At 39.0% G+C, this 18,972-nt stretch overlaps 1 protein-coding gene across 1 annotated transcript in view; it reads right to left on the reverse strand.

Moving 5' to 3' along the window:
* The window catches only part of LOC150081120 (uncharacterized), a 71,936-nt gene extending 54,862 nt beyond the window's left edge, over positions 1-17,074 (reverse strand). Inside the window, exon 1 of the mRNA XM_090381142.1 lies at positions 16,763-17,074. The gene's annotated coding sequence lies outside the window, so the exon portion shown is untranslated. The remainder of the gene's footprint in view (positions 1-16,762) is intronic.
* Positions 17,075-18,972: the final 1,898 nt, after the last annotated feature.

Below are 18,972 nucleotides of genomic sequence, written 5' to 3' on the forward strand. Positions count from 1 at the left end.
GGGACACAAGGCCTGGTCTCCAAGGTAGCCGCAAAGATGAGGCCCAAGAGAACACCAGCTTGTGGTACGTTCCCAGAGACACTCAGTTCCCGATACAGGGCATTATACTGTAATCAGCTTCTTTCTAGATAGAAAAGCTCGAAGGAACCGCATTATCCCATTAGATATTCCGTAAATTTGGAAGATGTGCAGAAGTGCTAAGATATTATTATCATAGGCAGCCTTCACATTAAAGAAAATGATATCAAGTTGGGCATTACAGCTGAACAGCTGATGTTGGCGGTTGTATAGCGGCCATGAATAACAGTATGAGGTAGGATCTTATGAGGAATATATTCACTGCAGCAATGGCGTCTCTGTAGGTGAGAAAATGGATGTCAACCAAGTTTTTTTTTTTTTCCAAATTAAGAAATATGTAATGTCAGATGAAGCTAGATCTGATGAATCCTGCAGACATGGCCTTCAGGATCGCTTAAAGACAGAGAATATAGGGGATGGTCCTAGGTTTCAAAGCCACAGTCATGCAGGGCAACCATGAAAATGATAGACTTGCGAGCAGTCTTCTTCTGGTGGAACAAGACTACTTTGTTGAGTTTCCTCGGAGTTTTTCTTTGATGTTTTAACGCAAACGCCTCACAAGGTCTGCGTAATATGCATTCCGAAAAACCGATGTTATCAGCTTGCCAGCAGAAAGAATCGACTTGGCTTCCTTTGGAGGGGGGGGGGGATAAGGGCTGTGTTCTACTGTTCGGACTGCTCTTTTATTTCTGGCTTAACGTCATCGATCTAAATCTCATCTGTGGTCGCAAACCTTGCATACAATTTTACTGGATCTGTTCAAAAACGATGCAAAATGTTTACTTCCCTTGACAACTCGTTCCATTTGTGGTCTCCTCTCAACAATTTTGAGGCTCATCGCGCTAATTGCTTTTTCATAGTTGGAGCCTATGTTATTATATGATACTTTCCGATCAGTTCCCAAGACGCTGGAAATGTACCGAACTGACACTCCTCGATTACTCACCAACAGATCATGCACATTGACAACCAACTTCTGGAGTAATGAATGTTGCAGATCTTCCACAGCGTGGTCATCTTCCAGGCTCCCCCCTCCTTTAAATTCTGCTGCCCACTTCTTAACCAACATTTGGGGAGGACTGTAATTATAAAAAAAAAATATATATATATATATATATATATATTATTGTAACTGCATGAAATTTGGTGGGTTCCTATTTGAAGTGTTATACACACACTGGCCAAAAATATATGAACCTTTATTCAGTATCGAGTCGAACAACAGCAAATCTGCAGCGCGGCATGAATTCTATAAGGTATTTTAGTGCGTTTTGGTCAAATTGTAATCATTCTTCCAGCAAAATGTCGTGTGGCTAAGACAAAGTTGAAGGAAGAGGACTTCTTTGTCGAACAGCTCTCTCCAGTATATCTCACACATTCTGAATAGGATTGAGATCAGGTGAATGTGGAGGCCAGAGAAGATGGTAGAAATCCGTGTCATGCTCTCCGAACCATTCTAGCACGATGCGTTGTTCCATTGTCATCCATACTAGGTCTATCTCTTTTGGGATAAAAAGTGTAACATTGCAGGGTGCAGTAGACCTGATACAAATTCAAGTACTCCATGGATGGCATCCGACCTTACACCGGTATCAACGGACCAGTCGGTGCCAACAAAACATCTACCATATCGTGGTACTACCTCCAGATGCTTGCGTTGTCTTAACAAGTAAGGAGATTTCATCGCTTCGTGAGGTTCTCGACACACTGTCTGCCTACCACCAGTATAAACAAAGCATATCACGATTTGTCTGACCACATGACTTTCTACCATGACGTTCTCGACACCACTGCAAGCAGATTTTTCTGTTTTTCTCTGAAACAAGTGACTTCCGAATAGAAAGTCAATTGCCAATACCCAATTTCTTCAATTCTCTGCGCAGTACGCGTTAAAATAGGGAAATTCTTCTGAGCTTGGTAAAATTCAGATGTTATTTGCTGCAAACCGGATGTTCTGTTTTCCCTACAGTCCACCTTACAGCAGGAGGGCTTCGCTCTTGAAGTATTGTTTTTCTGTCACATTTTTATCCCTTTGAGATGTGGAAGAACCTCTTACTTTCCACTCATTAAAAACCTTTGAGATGGATGCTTTTGAGAAACAAGTTATGTCTTTCGTTCGTTTCAATCGTGGCTCCTGCTAAACGTTCGCTCACGACGAGGTCTTTTTCAAAAATGATAGGTCATGCGTTTTCCCCATTCTAGTTTCAAATTACTGCTGTAGAACAGCCTGTGCTTAAAGAGATAACGTGTTATCACCGCACGTCACAGGAATTTTTAACACCATACCACTACCCTTTCATATTCAGGACACGAAATTTAATCCCCCTCCCCTCTTGTATATGCGTAGTACTATCGTTTACAAGCCCAGGGTTGAACGAAAGAACGAGACTGATCATAGAGCACTACAGGAATCAATCTAGTCAAGGATGAATCTCGGTGCACAATGATAAAGATTACATGTGAATAGAAGATAAACTATACAGTAAACAACATTAAATACAGATAAAAAATGCATTATACCATGCAATCACAATGGTGTTTTCTCGGCATTACAAGCGACTATAGATGATGCTAGACTTTACAAACATTTGCTCTTCATGTTTTGGTCATCAAATCCTACCTTTCCTCTAAATTTCTTGTTCGTTCTGGGGGAGGTGAAATATATCTGGGAGATCGTAAACAGTATATCACTTGGATTCTTATCACTAACCAACTTGTAAAGGGTCGCGTCCAATGTTTCAACATGTTGTTTCAATTGACGAATTGAAACCAAAGTTTTGACTCGAAGATCATCCCGAAGTCATTGTACTGTACGTATCTGTTGACAACTGGAATCCTACTAGTATAACGCAACATTATAGCCAGCAGGATGGATAATGGAAGATTTAGTTTTTAAGGAGCACAGCATGTACTCCGGCTCGGCAGGGTTAATCCAAGTCTGAACTGATTGATCAGCACATTGCTAAATTTGGGTAAGGATTTGAAATTATTTACCTAAAAAACGATGTCTTGTCTGGTGTTAACAAGTGACTCAATAACAGCGGTGAACAAGAGGACAGATAAAACCTCATCTTGTTGGACACCAGCGGAAACGAAACGCAAAAGGTTCTTCTTCTTATACTTAGCTAAAATTACCTGTTCGTTAAGAGTGACCTCAAGAATTGCACCCTTCATTTGGTAGTGTTCAGCTTAAAGTTCCAAAAGAGCTGATATCTTTACAGAATGGAAGACTTTCATATCAAAATAACGGGCATCAGCCCCGGTCGACAAAGATTTGGACAGCGATTCTCTTCAAACGGAAACCTGGAAACAAATCAAGTCCGAGTTCATTTGTTGGTAGAAAAGCAGAAACGACCTCTGAATAGGGCTGTTACTTTTGCGAAGTTTTTCCCAAATATTCTTTAATTTCTTGTGATTTTGTTTGGTTAAATGCTGTGAGAGCTTTGGAGTAGGCTGTTCTGCTGTGTATGGTTTGAGTTTGCTTCCCGCTTTTATGTAGGTGTTGTTTCAGATTGAAGTTGATAATCAGATGATGGGGCGTCCCTGGATCGAGAAGTGACAGCAAAGTCCAACATGATCGTGTTCTTCTTATTAATAACAATTCATTATACCTAATGGAGGTCACTCAACGTATTTGCATGAATGGAAAGATGAAAGTATTATTTTTAGAATCCTCCTTAATAATTAGATAAATACTACAAAAAAGGGAAGAGAATTGTGTACAGGGATACCGATGCCTAACGCTGCGTTTACTATCGAACCTGTTATATGTGATATCTTGTGCAAGATAAGTACTCGTGCCATTGTGGACATTTATCAAGAAAAAATTACGAATACCGAAAAACTGGTTTGAAACGGGCTCGTTATATTTGCAGCCCTCAGATCGTCACTTTAATCGAGCAAGTTTGCCGGCACGTGCGGAAAACGTGTTTCGAAGATCACTGGTGCATACGATAGCGCTTTCAAATCACCGTTAATGTTTATACCACTCATATTAAAAAGAAGCTGTGATAGAAAGAAGAGCGACCAAACTGATTAATATTGTGTGCCAAAAAAGTGGTCTCCAGAAAAAGATCAATTTCAAAACGAAATTATGATCTCAATGATGAAGATCAGGCAGCCAAAAGTTTAAAATAAAGACAAGTGGCACAATAAAAGTGTCTGGTGGGGGGAGGGGATCTTGAGTTGAACCATTGTTCTAGCCTACGTAACTGCTAAATATTCTCTCCATTTTAAGCTTTATGCCAATCGGCTTTCGTCACGAATGCGCGGTTTTATCGAAACGTACGTATCAGCTGCTGTGCGTTTCTCCCTGATACATTCTTTTCTTCTTTGTCTTCCTTCTCCAATGTAAAAAGAGCACGAAGAATTTTAACCATCTGTTCTTCATTCGTGTGTGGTGTAGGCCTGCATTTTTCCACTGGCGCACACACACACCTTGGTGATTAGACTTTTGTACTGTGAACCGAATACTGAGAAAAGCAGCTTGTCGGGAATATGTTCAGACGCCAATACAGCGAATGTCATGCTTCATCATTATTTTCGAACGTTTTCCCATCATTTTCATGCGGAACAGAGTAACCGTACGTGTGTTTCTTTTAAAGACAGGGTGTGCGAGTTGTGGAGAGCGGTTTTGAGTTTGTTTTGCCTTTCGAAATTAATTTGTTCCATCGTAATATACCTCAACCCTCAATCGTGCTGTGATCGGTCATGAAACAAAGACCGATGTAGTCAACAAACCACTTAGCGGACCAAGAACATTTGTGAAGAGGGATTACGAAAATGCCGAAGCCCTCACTTCAGTGGCGAGTAAAAATGTCAGAACACGACCATCACGCTATTCCTTTTCCACTTTCCATGGTTAATTACTTTTCTTTTTAGCAAGTTTTTTTTCAACAGATGAGTTGAAAAAGGCAGCAGGTGAGTGCATCCAACCATCGGCAATGGTAATAAGCGAATAAACCAGTAGATTATTCCCTTGGACTGGAAAAGTGCCAATTTCTCCCCAACCTATAAGGGAGGAGTCAAAGAGGCGATGGCCAGTTATAGACCAACGAGTTTGATTTCCGTGGTTGATAAGATTATCGAGGCTTTGGCTAAAGATGTAATACAGGACCACCTGGAAAAGAATGTTATCATAAATGGCTCTCAGTATGGTTTCGTGAAAGGAAGATCTTGCTTGACACAACTTGTAAATTTCTATGACGAAGTTATAAAGCAGTTGAATGCTACAAACAACTCTGACAATACATATATATGGATCTTTGTAAAGATTTTGACAGTTCCTCGTGGGAGGTAGTGTAAATTAGAGCAGGTCGAGATAACAGGAAAAATCCATCGGTGGATTAAGGATTGGTTGGAGGAAACGAGACAGAATGATCATAAATGGACAGACCTCTCAGCGATCTGACCTTTCTCTAGCTTCTTATATTTCTAAGTGATACTGATGAGGGACACTGTCAAAATTTACTAACCCATACCTCTACGAATTGTATATTGATGTGTAAATTATGAATCAACAGGGCTTACCTTTATTTTTGATATAGGAAGCTTCTTTTCCAACTCTCCTTGTCCAACTCGCTAATAATTCATGGGGAAGGCGATATCAGTTTTGCAAGACATTGTCATAAAGTTAGATTTCGGAGGTCTAAACTGGCTAATAATTAAGGATCGATTTTTTCTTTTTGGTGCTGTGGCAGGAATTTTGAGTTAAATTTAGGGGTCTAATAATTGGATATGGGGTGGGAGGGTGGGGGTTATTCTCTACATTCCTTAAGTCGGACTAAAACTTTTCGGGGTGTCATGTTCACAGGAAGAGAGCTACTCACAATTAATCCGAAACTTTTGTCTTACGTTGTAGTGTTTGTTCTTCACGCATGCGTATAAGTGACCAATCGTCTGACAATAGGAATGACCTACGGATATTGATTGAAGTTGCATGTAGTTTCATCTCTAAGGTTTCTGCAATAAGTAGTTTGTAGTAGTTGCGTTGAATATTTATAATTTTAGTTTCATTAAAGCCGAATGTATGTCGTTCATTTATGGCGTGGAACGAAAGTTCCGATGCATTTGAATGACCCGCCCGCACTGAAGCTTCGTGTTGTTTTGCTCGAAGCTGTGCCACTCCCATGGTGGATCCTACTTAGACAGCGTCACAATTTTTGCATGGTATACTGTATACGAGGTCATGCTGTGATTGGAATGTGGTATTTGAAGGTCGATTTCTGAAGAATGTGTATAATTTGTTCATGGGTTTTGCTATGATTTTCATGTCGGTTCCCTTGCATATTTGGTTAAGTTTATTGTACCAGTGCTCGATATATGGAATGGTGTTGAAATATATTTTGGTCTTGTCGGATTTTTTTGCAATGTTTGTTCCGAGGTTGTTGTTATTTATTTTATCACGGGCTATTGACTTTGTTTATATAGGTTAGTGGATAACCCCTATTTGAGAATCTTCTAGTTAGTTCATTTATTTCAATGGTTAGAGAAATCTGGGTGGAAGAATATTTGAAGGCATTTAGAAATTGGTTCAGCATGACCGATTTTTTGTATGGTTGGGGATGGTAACTGTGGAAGTGCAGAAGCATCCCTTTATTAGTGGGTTTTCTATATATGCTGAAATTTAGTTTTTGGTCTAATCTGTGTATGGTAAAATTAAGGAAATTTATGGAGTGGGATTCTGCTTCAGTTTCTAATTCAAATTTTAGTCTATGATGGATGTTATCGACCTTCAAATACCACATTCCAATCACAGCATGACCTAGTATATAGTATACCATGCAAAAATTGTGACGCTGACTACGTAGGATCCACCATGGGAGTGGCACAGCTTCCAGCAAAACAACACGAAGCTTCAGTGCGGGCGGGTCGTTCAAATTCATCGGAACTCTCGTTCCACGCCATAAATGAACGACATACATTCGGCTTTAATGAAACTAAAATTATAAATATTCAACACAACTACTACAAACTACTTATTGCAGAAACCTTAGAGATGAAACTACATGCAACTTCAATCAATATCTGTAGGCCATTCCTATTGTCCGACGATTGGTCACTTATACTTTATGATTGTATACAAATTTTTCAATTCGCATGCTTTTTTTGTGGGTTCAGTCCATCTTCCCGTAGATTATGAGTAGAGATCTATTAAATAAAAAAAAAAAAAGAAAAAAAAAAAAGAAAAAAAAAAAAGAAAAAAAAAAAAAAAAAAGAAATTGTCATATTAGGACCACCCAAGAACTAACTTTTATGCCGATGTGTATTATGTAATGTAAATTGCATGTTCTCTGGTGGATTTGCCTGGTTTGAGTTCCTACAGGAATTCATAATAATTAAAATCCAAATAAGATTGAAATGAGATGTAGTAATTCTTCATATTTTTTCTCCAGAGTTTACCTCACTCCTCCCTTCTCTTTCAGATCAGGAATAGCGATATAAATGAATGATTTATTTTTCGACTTATCGAGCAATGAAATCCTGGAAATACTCTGAAAGTAAATTTTTGTATTCGCTCGAATGTCACGCATACTCCTAAGGATACGTAACCTGCTAAAACTATTCTGTACCCACCACTTCAGATAGTCCAATACGAGCTGCATTACAATGTGCATGCGTGGGCTGTGATCAAATTTCGATGAATTGAAGTGATGCAATTTATACCGCATTTGACCATAAAGATTAAGCGTGTGAACTTCGAAAAGCCACTTATAAGCTTACGCATAAAAACGTTTCAGAGATCGCTGACAATATCCTCACCCCATAAAAAATACGCACATTCATTTCAACGTCATCGGTTACAGCACGTAACACAAAGTTGTTACTCTGATATAAGAAATATAATGCAAGACTATCATCATCACGAACACGATCTGGCTTAGGTCTTTTAAGACCTGTTCCGTCTAGCTCTTGGAGGTGGTCTTGATCTCGCCATCGTTGTCTCGGTCGGCCCGGATCTTTCTTGCCCGTAGGTTTGTAGTTAAAGGCTAATTTTAGGATCCGGTTTGGGTTCATTCTTTCTATGTGAATGATCCATTTTTTTTTATACCGTTTTATGTCATCTACTGAATTATCTACTTTTAATTTCTCGCGAATATCTGAATTTCTTTGATGGTCTAAGCCTTGTGAAGTCTAATAATGGTCTTAAAAACCTCATGTGTGCTGCTTCTAGTTTTTGTGCATCTTTCTTATTTATTAGCCAAGTCTAACAGCTGTAGAAGAGGGCTGGTTTTGAAGTGGTGACGTTGTGCAGTCGTAATTTTGTTTCAGTTGTCATCGTTTAATCGTTCCGTTCATTTTATTATATATTTGTAGTTTAGTGTGGGTGTCTTTCCCTTCATTGGATATTAAATTTCTCAAATAGGTGAAACTTGTTCTATTATTTTGTCCGTTTGTATGTGGAAAAAACGTACTCACATAATCCCACTGATTTTGTTTTGGAAGTGGAGATCTTCGTATCGTATTTTTGCCTGTTTTATTCAGTTCATTAACTGCTATCTGTAATTCATCTTCCGATTTTGCAATTATAACTTGATCGTCAACATATAATATAGTTTGGATTTTATTCCTGTTTGTTGTAATGAGAAAATGGCATCTATTCTACTTCTTCCTTTTCTGAACCCACATTGTTCTTCTTCTAAAAATTGTTCTCTAATTTATTAAGCATATTAGAGTATAGCTTTCATACAGTTGATAGCAATATCCCTATGTAGTTGTCAGGGTTATTTAAAAAGTTCGATCGTATGTACGCTGGCTTGTTAACCTACTCACATTTTCGCTTAATATAGTAATTATACTATATTATGTGTGATGTAAACTAATGGTTTCCTGTTGCCCATTTCGGTGGAATTCGTATTGCAATTGAATTATGGTAAAGTTTCAATCGTTGTGCAAAAAGGGCTGCAAGAGGTGAAGAAAATCTAGCACACAACAAAACTACATCCCTTAAAAACAGGAGAGGGCCATGTTCCTTGATAGGAAAAGGACAGCTCATTACTTTGACACGGTCTTGAGCAGCCCGCGGCAAGGAAAATGAATTCTGAGCAGGCATCAACGCAGACAATCTGCACGAAAATACTTTCCTTGAATAGAAAAAGGTAACCTTCAGTAACTAGCACAGTACTCTGAGAGTTCAAGCGCAATGAAATTGAAATTACTCAAGAAATCTTAATGAGTGCAAAGTTGCCAAATTAATCGCCTGTGGGACCTAATAGGTTCCCTGGCCTTAAGGAATCAAAAGTTCCGTATTTTTGTAATCAAAATATGCACTATATTTTAAACCCCATATTAACAACTTAACTTCCTGAAAATACTGGAATAAAGAAATATTGTCAGACCCATAATGAAAGTCGCCAGCAATAAATGCTCAAACATTACCGTTCTGTTTAATTTCCTGTGAATTACTAAAATGTGTTTGAAAGTTTTACCGCCAATTTAGCCATGCACAGCTTGGAACTCACGCAATTATAAAGAATAGTTCGGAACCTCCTGGAATAGATCAAAAATATATAACCTCGCTTTAGGATTAAGCAATCAATTAAGAACAGGTCATGTTGAACAATTTTTCTCGATACCCATCAGAATATTGCAATCTTGACATCACATCCTAAAATTAATCTGCATCTTGCAATATAAGTTCAATATTACAGGAAGCCTGTTGATACTGCTAGGAACCGTACTGAACTTCAAGGAGTTCATTACGTCTCACGACCATGATCTCAGATAGTCCACCTTCGGGGAAGCGCATCGATTGCCGGGTGTATTTCTCATAATACTGTTTGCTGCTGCGTCGAAGCAATTCCTATCAGCTCACAACGTTTTCATATCCTATATCGATGATTTGCAGATAGCGATAGTGTCTGTTGATCCAAGAGAGGTGGCTTTCTTAATACTAACGTGGCAGAAATAATTCACCAGCTTGATAGTTTTTTGGAGAAAAGTGGGCTGACTCTTAACCAGAAGAAATCAGCAAATGATTATTCCAAAGAAAAGGGACAAAAATTATATCGATGTATCTAATGCCATTACAGTGTAAAAAGGTTTATTCGCACGCGGACCTACAGTAGGTTTGACCAGGGACACAAAGAACTTATCTTAAATAATCATTTTGGGATCATGTAAACTAACACGCAAAGCAAGGTGAGTCATTCGTCAAGTATTTGTTGGAATTCAGAGTCCCAGACAATAGTTAGTACGTGCAAAAGACTCCAATACTAATTTCTTCGTATGCATGATGATCTGCACTTACCAGAGTGCTGGATCTTGAAATGCTAAATAGGATCTCGGGTCCTTTACCATCTTAAGAGGAATTTTCTGCACAAACTTGGACGTCGTTCCATGGAACCTGCGGATGGAAACATTCTTGCACAATTTATAGATGCATTTTACGTTTGTACTCTACTAGACCTCACACGCAGGCTACAAAACATCGCTCACCACCTTACCAGTATATTCTCAGTAAATACTATTGAGTTATTCAAGCAATTCAAAATTGATGCATCTCAATATGCATCAATTTTGAATCATCAATCATGAATAAGAATATAAGGAGCGAATTACAGAGTGGCTTTTATAGACCTCAGTTTTAGCATCCATCTTTAGAATTTATTCTAGGAAGAAGGATTCTAGTAGTACAGATGGGACGTTGACGATCGCACTGCTCTTCTTTGGTGATCGCCACTACTTGTTCAGGCATGGACGACGTTGGGATCGATTGTCCATGCCCGAACAAGTCAATTTTGCGTCGGTCTATGTCCAATCAGTATTATAAGTGTATCAACTAACACAACTAGGCATTATCTGTAGCTACATTTAGGGTAATATAACACACCACGAATACAATAATAAATTAATTAATAATCAAATCAGCAAAAATTGAGTAATACTGACTCCTTCATTTTCATTGATAATGATCAGTCAGAGAAGTCAATAACAACTGCAATGAAGGGTGCACGGCAGTTATCGTGGAATATGGTATCAATTCGTTGCACGGATCTTAAACAAAGTGACGGAACTTCTATTAAACGGGAGTCTGACATTTTTCTCAAAAGCTGCGCCGAAGATGACAGCAAGGGAGAAAAATACACGCTGCTCGTAGACTGTCGCAATTCTGTTTGTAAAATACATTTTTGTTATTTCCTTTTGAAAAGAATGGAGATGCAAAGTGTCTGGCGCACTAGCGAATTTGTCTCCTAACACCATCTCAAAACAAATTCGCTGCCGCATCCCGAATCGCATAAAGCAAGTCAAAAGAGAAATCAGTTTTTCCTCTAAAATCGACAATGTGCTGAAGTCCTCAAGCACCAGATATATTTTATTGTCGCCCTACTTCATGAGAGAGAAGTATCCCGCGTACTATTCACGAAGATTCCATACAGTTTTCAACAAAAAATGCAATATATTTCCTTCTGATTTTCTTTATTATGCTCCAAGGCTAGAAATGGACATAGAATGAATGGCACTCAGCCCTCGTTTATTGGCCATAGGCTGCAAGAGCAAAACACGTTTTGATGAATTGGTTTCTTTCTCTCTCTCTCTCTTTCTTGGGATCGATATCGGCTGTACACTGTACGTGATATCGTCTCCACCACAGCTTTAATTTATATACAATATTTTTGTTGGATCCATTGGACATGCATAAATCTATACTGAGTTATCACTTTATTAAGTACACCTACCTACCTAATAGCAACTAGTCCTCAATATATCCTGAATTCTCCAGGACTGAACTCAACGAGGTGTCAAACGCATACCACGGGAATACTAGTCTTTGGAAAACTCAATCCAATTTGCGACTGTTGGAAACTCAATTGTTTTCCGCGGTTGCAAATTGGATTGTTTTGGGTGATTCCTCCGAAGAGCTCGTTGTACTTCACCCCACGGGTGTTCAAGTGTATTGATATCTGGTGAAATGCAAGGTCACTGCTGTAGGTTGAATTTGCTTTCATGTTCATAAAAACCAGTTCTGTTAAGAAACATTCTTAATGAATTTATAAGACATTTATAGAATGGGAGAGAAGGTTCTTTCACTTGTTGTGAAAGAACCTTCCCATTCTATAAATTTATTTAGCTTCCTAAAAATGTAAAAAATTTCCATATAATTTAAAAAGTTTGGTTTGGGTAGTTTATTAAAGCAAACTGGATATTTTTTTGTGGAGAAAAAAATGGGGATTTTAATCTGAAAGGTTTTTTTTTTTTTTTGGTCATTAAGCCAGACTTAATGCTGTAGCCTAAAACATGTTAAGGAGCAGTTTATTTCCATGTCTGTTTGACAGCCCGCTGCCCTATAAGCGAACTTCTTGAGATTCAAATTTCATCTTCTCGGATCTGAAGAAGTTCAATTAAATTTCATATTTGAGGGACTGCGGACTTTGTTTTTTTCCTACTGTCCACGAAATGGTAAATTTTCTTTCTCTTGCGCCTGCCAAATGACTTGCAAAACAGATTTTCATCCCGTATTCAAAATCACGATACTCCTGTATTTTTGATAAATAGTGCTGCCATTCAGGTAAATTGCTATTTAATTTCATTTGTTAACAGAGCAATCTGTGTGCCAACGTTTTATGAATAAGCTCTAGGCAAACTGAAATAAAACAGCTCTGAAGGTTAATAATTTCTTGTGAGGTCAATTGAGGGAAGTCATTTCTCTCAGTCGGGTTTACGAACATTTGTAGGTCACTGAGCGTAAGTAATGAAGTCATTATTCGGTGATATGAATTGGTCGCGGGCTGCAGACATTACCTGTCTCTTTGGGATGACTTTGTTATAATGAATTCAAGGGGATTTAGTCTTCTAGATCCTCTGGAACTTCCTATCTGTAAGCAGCTGTTCCAGGACAGGAAGTAAAAGGCCGAAAATTCGGAAATAATTCTCCAGAATTGCAAGGCAGCTTAATGGATAACGGGTTAATGGTTTATCTATTTTCAATTATTGAATGGCCTTGACCAAAGTAAAGATCTGTTGTAATTTTTGTTCCAAAAATCTTAAGGGAACTGCAGTTAAGAGTAGTAGCTATGGGTCCGAAATATTTTAGGGTATTGACAGAGCTAACCTTCGGGAATGTAAATACTGGTGACTGTCTTTAGAACGGTTGTTGTAGATGGATAGCGAATATCAGTAATAAAGAGATAGTGACAAAAAAAAAAAAAAAAAAAAACTGTGGGAACCACTGGCCTTATTTCAGCTATTTATAGGCCCAATAAGCCCTTGCTCTGGTATTGAAGAGGAAATTAGTCCTTTGTGTGACCAGAACAAGAGGCAAAGCAGACTAGATGCTGTTCGGAAGGTATGGCAATCCTCATTTTTGTAGGGTTTTAAGGTTCGTGCTATTTTCCTGAATATGATTGGTGATAGCCTTTTATGAGAATTTTAGGAGCGTCAGTCTCTTGGTCTGGCTGAAAGTTGCCCTTGTCTTCTTCAATTTTATACGCCTCTGATAGGTAGAGGAACTATACCAGTCTCTGAATGCGGACTGTTTTCATTTGGAAAATGATTCCAGCTTTTTTACAACCAGGTCTTCGTCGATCGGCAAATATTATTTCAGGCTTCTTTAAGTGCAATGATGGCGATGAATATTATGATACAGCACCTACGGCTTCCTTGGGCAGTCAGTGGGCATCATCCCAGTTAATCAACTTTAGACAACATAAGATTTTATTCTCTTCAGTTTATTTTGGAGAACATGCTCTTTTAGGGAATCTGGCTGTTTTGAAACGCTAGAATTTGCATAATTTGCTAAAGAAGAATTTAAGATACGTCAAGAATGAAGAAATATGGCAGGAACTGTTTAGAATATGCGCATGGCACACAAGTCCTTATTTTTGAATTTCTCTCGTAGGCGGTTTCAACAAATTTACGAGACTCTGGGACAACAGAATCCTGTCTAATTAGAAAGACGACATATTAAAATCGCCCGAGGAAGTCGTGTTTGAATGCGTAGCAATCCATCTATTGCCCAATCTTGGATTCTGATGACGACAGCTAAAAACTTTTCTGGCACTCCCTTGGGTTCTGACGATCTTAAGGGGAGTGAAAAATAAAATCAGAACTAAAATACAGACTGCAATAAAATCATTTTAATTCAACCGAACTTTTAACCATTTCGACTGTGCTGAATTCTCAGTAACTCGTTGATTATTTCATTGGGACAATGTATTGTCTATTATTTTCATAAGATTTGTATGATAAATTGTCTCGTTAAATTATCGATAAAATACGTATTTTGCATTAGTCTTAATTCAATCTGACCTTAAAATCGCCCGAGAGGTTATTAAATCTTACAATGCGAAAAGCTACTTTGTCTTACAATCCTTGCGATTCAGTAGATAATTCATCAGTTAATTCTGCATTACATATTATACTAATTTAACAGGCTCTGTGTTTCTGTTATGGACATTTAAAATTTTTTTTTTTTTAATTTCAACTTTTATTTATACTGAAATTCCCAAGTTTGCGAAGAATGGACGGTTTATCTGAAAATTTGCGTGCATAGTTGCAACAACTATGCACGCAAATTTTATGTTCACGTATATGGACATACAATTTGAATGTCAAATTGATTGACGCAGAAATGGGTGGTAAAACCGTGTATGTAAATCCGAATGGCTGTATAAGATTTGCAATGGCTTTAAAATGTAATGTACAGCTGATGGACTCTGAAAGAGGAGAGGTCAGTGCATTGTCAGAAGCTAAATCGCCAACACGAAACCGACGTTCGGGAGGATCATAATTTCCTAACGGTTGGACATTGTTGGTAATAACAGGAAGGACCTCCGACCCTTCGCCATGTATGTCAGAAACATCAGAACATGAGGATAGATGGGCCCTTCTAGCAACGGGAAACAGATCTTTCACAAACTGCCGGTTTCCACCATCGAGCTTTCAAGGGGAGGGCTGCTTGGAAAGAAGAGTATCGTATCGTCTTTAATGACGAATCACTTCATGTGAGATCCAGTGACGGCGTTATGTACATGGAGACGAGGTGGGGATAGAGGTAATCAGCATTCGCCAGTAGCGGCATATACTAGACCACTCATAAATAATATATAAGGAGTAATCTGTTACAATAACCATTCATCTTTGGGTTATTCATTCACGTTGACGACACGACATTACGTTGAAACCATTCCAAGACTTCGGCTTCCTTCAACAAGGCTTTTGCACTTCTTACGCCCCATCCGAAAGCTATTTTCCAGCAGGCAATGCTCGCCCACATACGACTCATATCTCGACAGTTATGTGGACATACTTCGTGAGTCTGCACGCTCAATAGATCTATCGTCCATCGAACAAATCTGGAGCATGAATTTCTCCTCATTACCCCCTACTACTGTTCCCAATTGATAGCACAAGCGAAAGTTCAATGTTCATCAAGATGACATTCGCCACACTGATGTGCGTCTGATTTCAGTAGTACCTCTGGATTGATCCATAGGCATAAATCACTACTTGTCTACTGTGATATCTGCCACTTCACTTATTTAGAGCTTAAAACAGGTGCTTTTTCAGGTAAGGCAATTTCAATGAAGAGAAGCTTATTATTAATAATAACAGGAGTCTTATATTTCGTCTTTTTACTAGAATTTAGTATTTCATTCTTACTTGACAATTATTAGCAGATTAGCTATTTCCTCTCTCTTTTCTTGGCAGCAATTTATAAAATGCATAAATTGTTTGGTATATGAAAGAGGAAGTTTAAATAAATACCATTTTTAGGAGTATTGCTATAAAAGGCATAAAATGATGTAGAGCATGTAGTACCATCCCTAAAGGATTAAAAAGGAACCAAACAGTGCGAATTTTTTCTCCTTTTGTGGCATCGACTACTGTACTTCGTTGCTGCAAGTTCCAACCATGTTAATTGATTTATGTCAACACCACCGTGTGTGTGTTCGCTGATCAGTGAAACACTCAGATGAGATTACTGGGACACAGATCTGATTTCTGTGATAAAGCATACACCCATCCGATATCCATGAGAGTTAATACACCTATTCGATATGCGTGTCGAATTTGGAAAAGACTCGCAGGTGAGAGTGTGACTGTACACCGTGGAGTCATTGAATGGTTTTGTGTTTTAATTCTCACGTCTGGCATAAAATAAACGAGCTTATTTATATCACCTATTATTGCTATGTGCTGAAAATCCCTCCCTCCCCCAACACAGAGTCATTGCTGACGAAATAGGTTACAAATTATTAGCAGGACTGAAGTCCAGCATCTAAATTAGTAAACTATTCCACAGTGCGAAAATGAGAAAAACTGATTAAAAACTAAATCAAAATGTACAGAACAAATTCAAATGAAAAACAAGTAACACTTTGGTTGGTTGTTAAAGAAATACAAATAAATCGAGCCACGACCTTTCTACGTATAACTGATTAAACTCGAGTGAAAATTACGTGGACAAGTTTCTAATAAAGTCTGTCTTAGACGGATCCAGAGAGCCCTGGACTTCCAGCGAGACAGATCTCACTTTCCACAGACCAAAATGGAGTGCTCAGTTTGTACACATATGAAAACATCTTTAATTCGTCACTATGGGGGCTGAAGGGGGTTGCATGCCCCTCCCTTCTGATTCTACCTATAAATGATTCGTGCAATTATTATCTATGAGTTCAAGGTTACTCACGAGAGAGAGAGAGAGAGAGAAAAAAACCCGCTTCAATGAGGAATGCATACTTACAGGGTTGACGGAGGTCACGACTTGAGGTGGAGCATCGGGGGGTCATGGGATGTTCGCGGCACACATATTCACCAAGCCTACCAGACGTTCATTACGAAGACACTTCGTAGCACTCGAGAGAAAGACGTTATCCTCCCATGGATTCGGAGCACGGGGTCGCCCTGCCCTGTGGATTCGTTCCCTGTTCCACAGATGAATGCAGTTTGAATCGTTTCCAAAGACAAAGGTCGCCAGACGTTGCCGGAACACCTGCGGCCGTAGCTCAGTTCACCATGGACTGCTGCATGTTGGGAGAACGTGCGCCGTTTTCTCTTTATGGCGAGCCAGAGGCAACAGCGAGTCACGTGAGCACTCGCAGAAGCGCACGAGGCTACTGCCGTATCGTTACGTGTGCAGGCGAAGCCCCTTGGTCCGCGATCTTCTGGTCTGACATCAACGCAGATCGTTCGGCACAAGAGGGGAGGGCTTCCGAGACGCATTGTCGGACATGGTGATTACACTCGGGATTCCCAACACGAGCACATCTCAGATTATTGCTGTTGTCAGCCTTAATTACTATGATTATTTTCTCTCCTTTTTTTTCGCATTTCTACTTATACGAACAGAATTTAATTGCGCCCAAAAATACACCTGAAAACAAACTGATATAAACAAGGGAAATACACATCGTAGCCGAAAGTATTCGCTTCCAATCGGTGATTTGTTACGGCTTCCTCATAAAGCAATTAGGGCTAACCTGCACGAGTTCCCATAAATAAATATCACAGCGGAGATGGGAGAAATCCCGGGAGCCGCTACACCCTCAACGTACCAAATAAATATCAATAAGCTTGTTCCATCTGCTTTCTGCCTTCTGCAAAAGAATAAACTTAACTTTATTATTACTACGCGATCAGCGAATGTACGATTTACTTTCTTTACTTTACCGAATTCAGGTTAGAGAAAGGACTTTCTAAATTTTGGGAGGTGTCTCTGGGAGAAGGGGGAGATCTCCCACGATGTACCCGCTGGGAAGGGGTGTGTGGGGGGGGGGGGATTTACGTCTTCGACTTCGGACTCGATATTCGTGAAAACAAAACTCAAACGTTCCCAGTGCGCATGGCGAAAGAATTTCGAAATTACTCGGTTAACCATTGGTGGATTTGGCATTTGGAATCCGAACAGAGGTCACCTACCCATCTACTTCCAAATATTTTTGAATTTCTTTGACAAATTCGATAACTAACCAATAATTATCAAAAGTGAACTACTACAAGAAGCGGTGGTCAAAAGGTATCTGAGAATGGCGCATAAAAGAGTTTAATCTTTCTCAAAAAATTCTTCAGGTTGGAACTCGTCATCGTCTTTAAAATAAGTTCTACGAAGATAGGATTTGTGTTCTTTGAACAAATAATAGTTACACTCGAGGACATGGTGGCATAGTGTTTAGTGTAAGGCGCCACCTGTGGTCTCCCACAACTGCATTATCTGTACTCTTGTGAAGTGTACAGGACCCTGTAAATGCCAGAAATGTGTGTGGCATGTATGTGTATAGTATTGTGTTGGGTTCTGTTGTTTCTCTGGCTTCTTGGCCGCAGGGCCCCTAATGGAACTCTACGTTGCGCTGGCCTTTGCCAGGGTCGCTTGAGCTTCCTGACAGAGGCAACTGTACGAGGGGAGGGGGGGGAATGGTTTAATTGTTAAAATCCTCATTCGTGAATTTTAGCTTGTACAACCTGGGCTTTCTGCGCGGGGGAATTGTCATGGAGAAGCAAAATACGATGATCCAACTTTCCTTGTATTTTTTTTCTCTAATTACGGGTTTTAAATTGGCATAAGACTAGCATAATATTGGAAATTGGTGAAATAATTGAACATTTAAACCTATGTGGAGTGTAATCTGACTTTAATTTCTTAAAGAATTAAGGTTATTCTCAGACAGTTCGTAGTACTTCCTATACCACTTCTTCTGTGATTCAAAGAATTCCAAATGTATTTATATATACAGAAATACCTCGCTTAGCACGGGTTTCACTATAACACGATTTTCAATTAAGTTTAAGTCGAAAATTTACTGTACATATTAAAACTCATTCAATAGCCTAGACACGTGTACTCTACATACATGCTGCAATGCCAACTCTATTGTCACACATACATTTGCCAATAGCTCCCCTCAGACTGTCACCGGCAACGTGCACAGCGTTCAGTATTCCATCCTAGTTTTGAAT

This window comes from Mastigoproctus giganteus, chromosome 9 (assembly GCF_048544385.1).
Source record: "Mastigoproctus giganteus isolate SK-2022 chromosome 9, ASM4854438v1, whole genome shotgun sequence".
Taxonomy (NCBI): Eukaryota; Metazoa; Arthropoda; class Arachnida; order Uropygi; family Thelyphonidae; genus Mastigoproctus; species Mastigoproctus giganteus.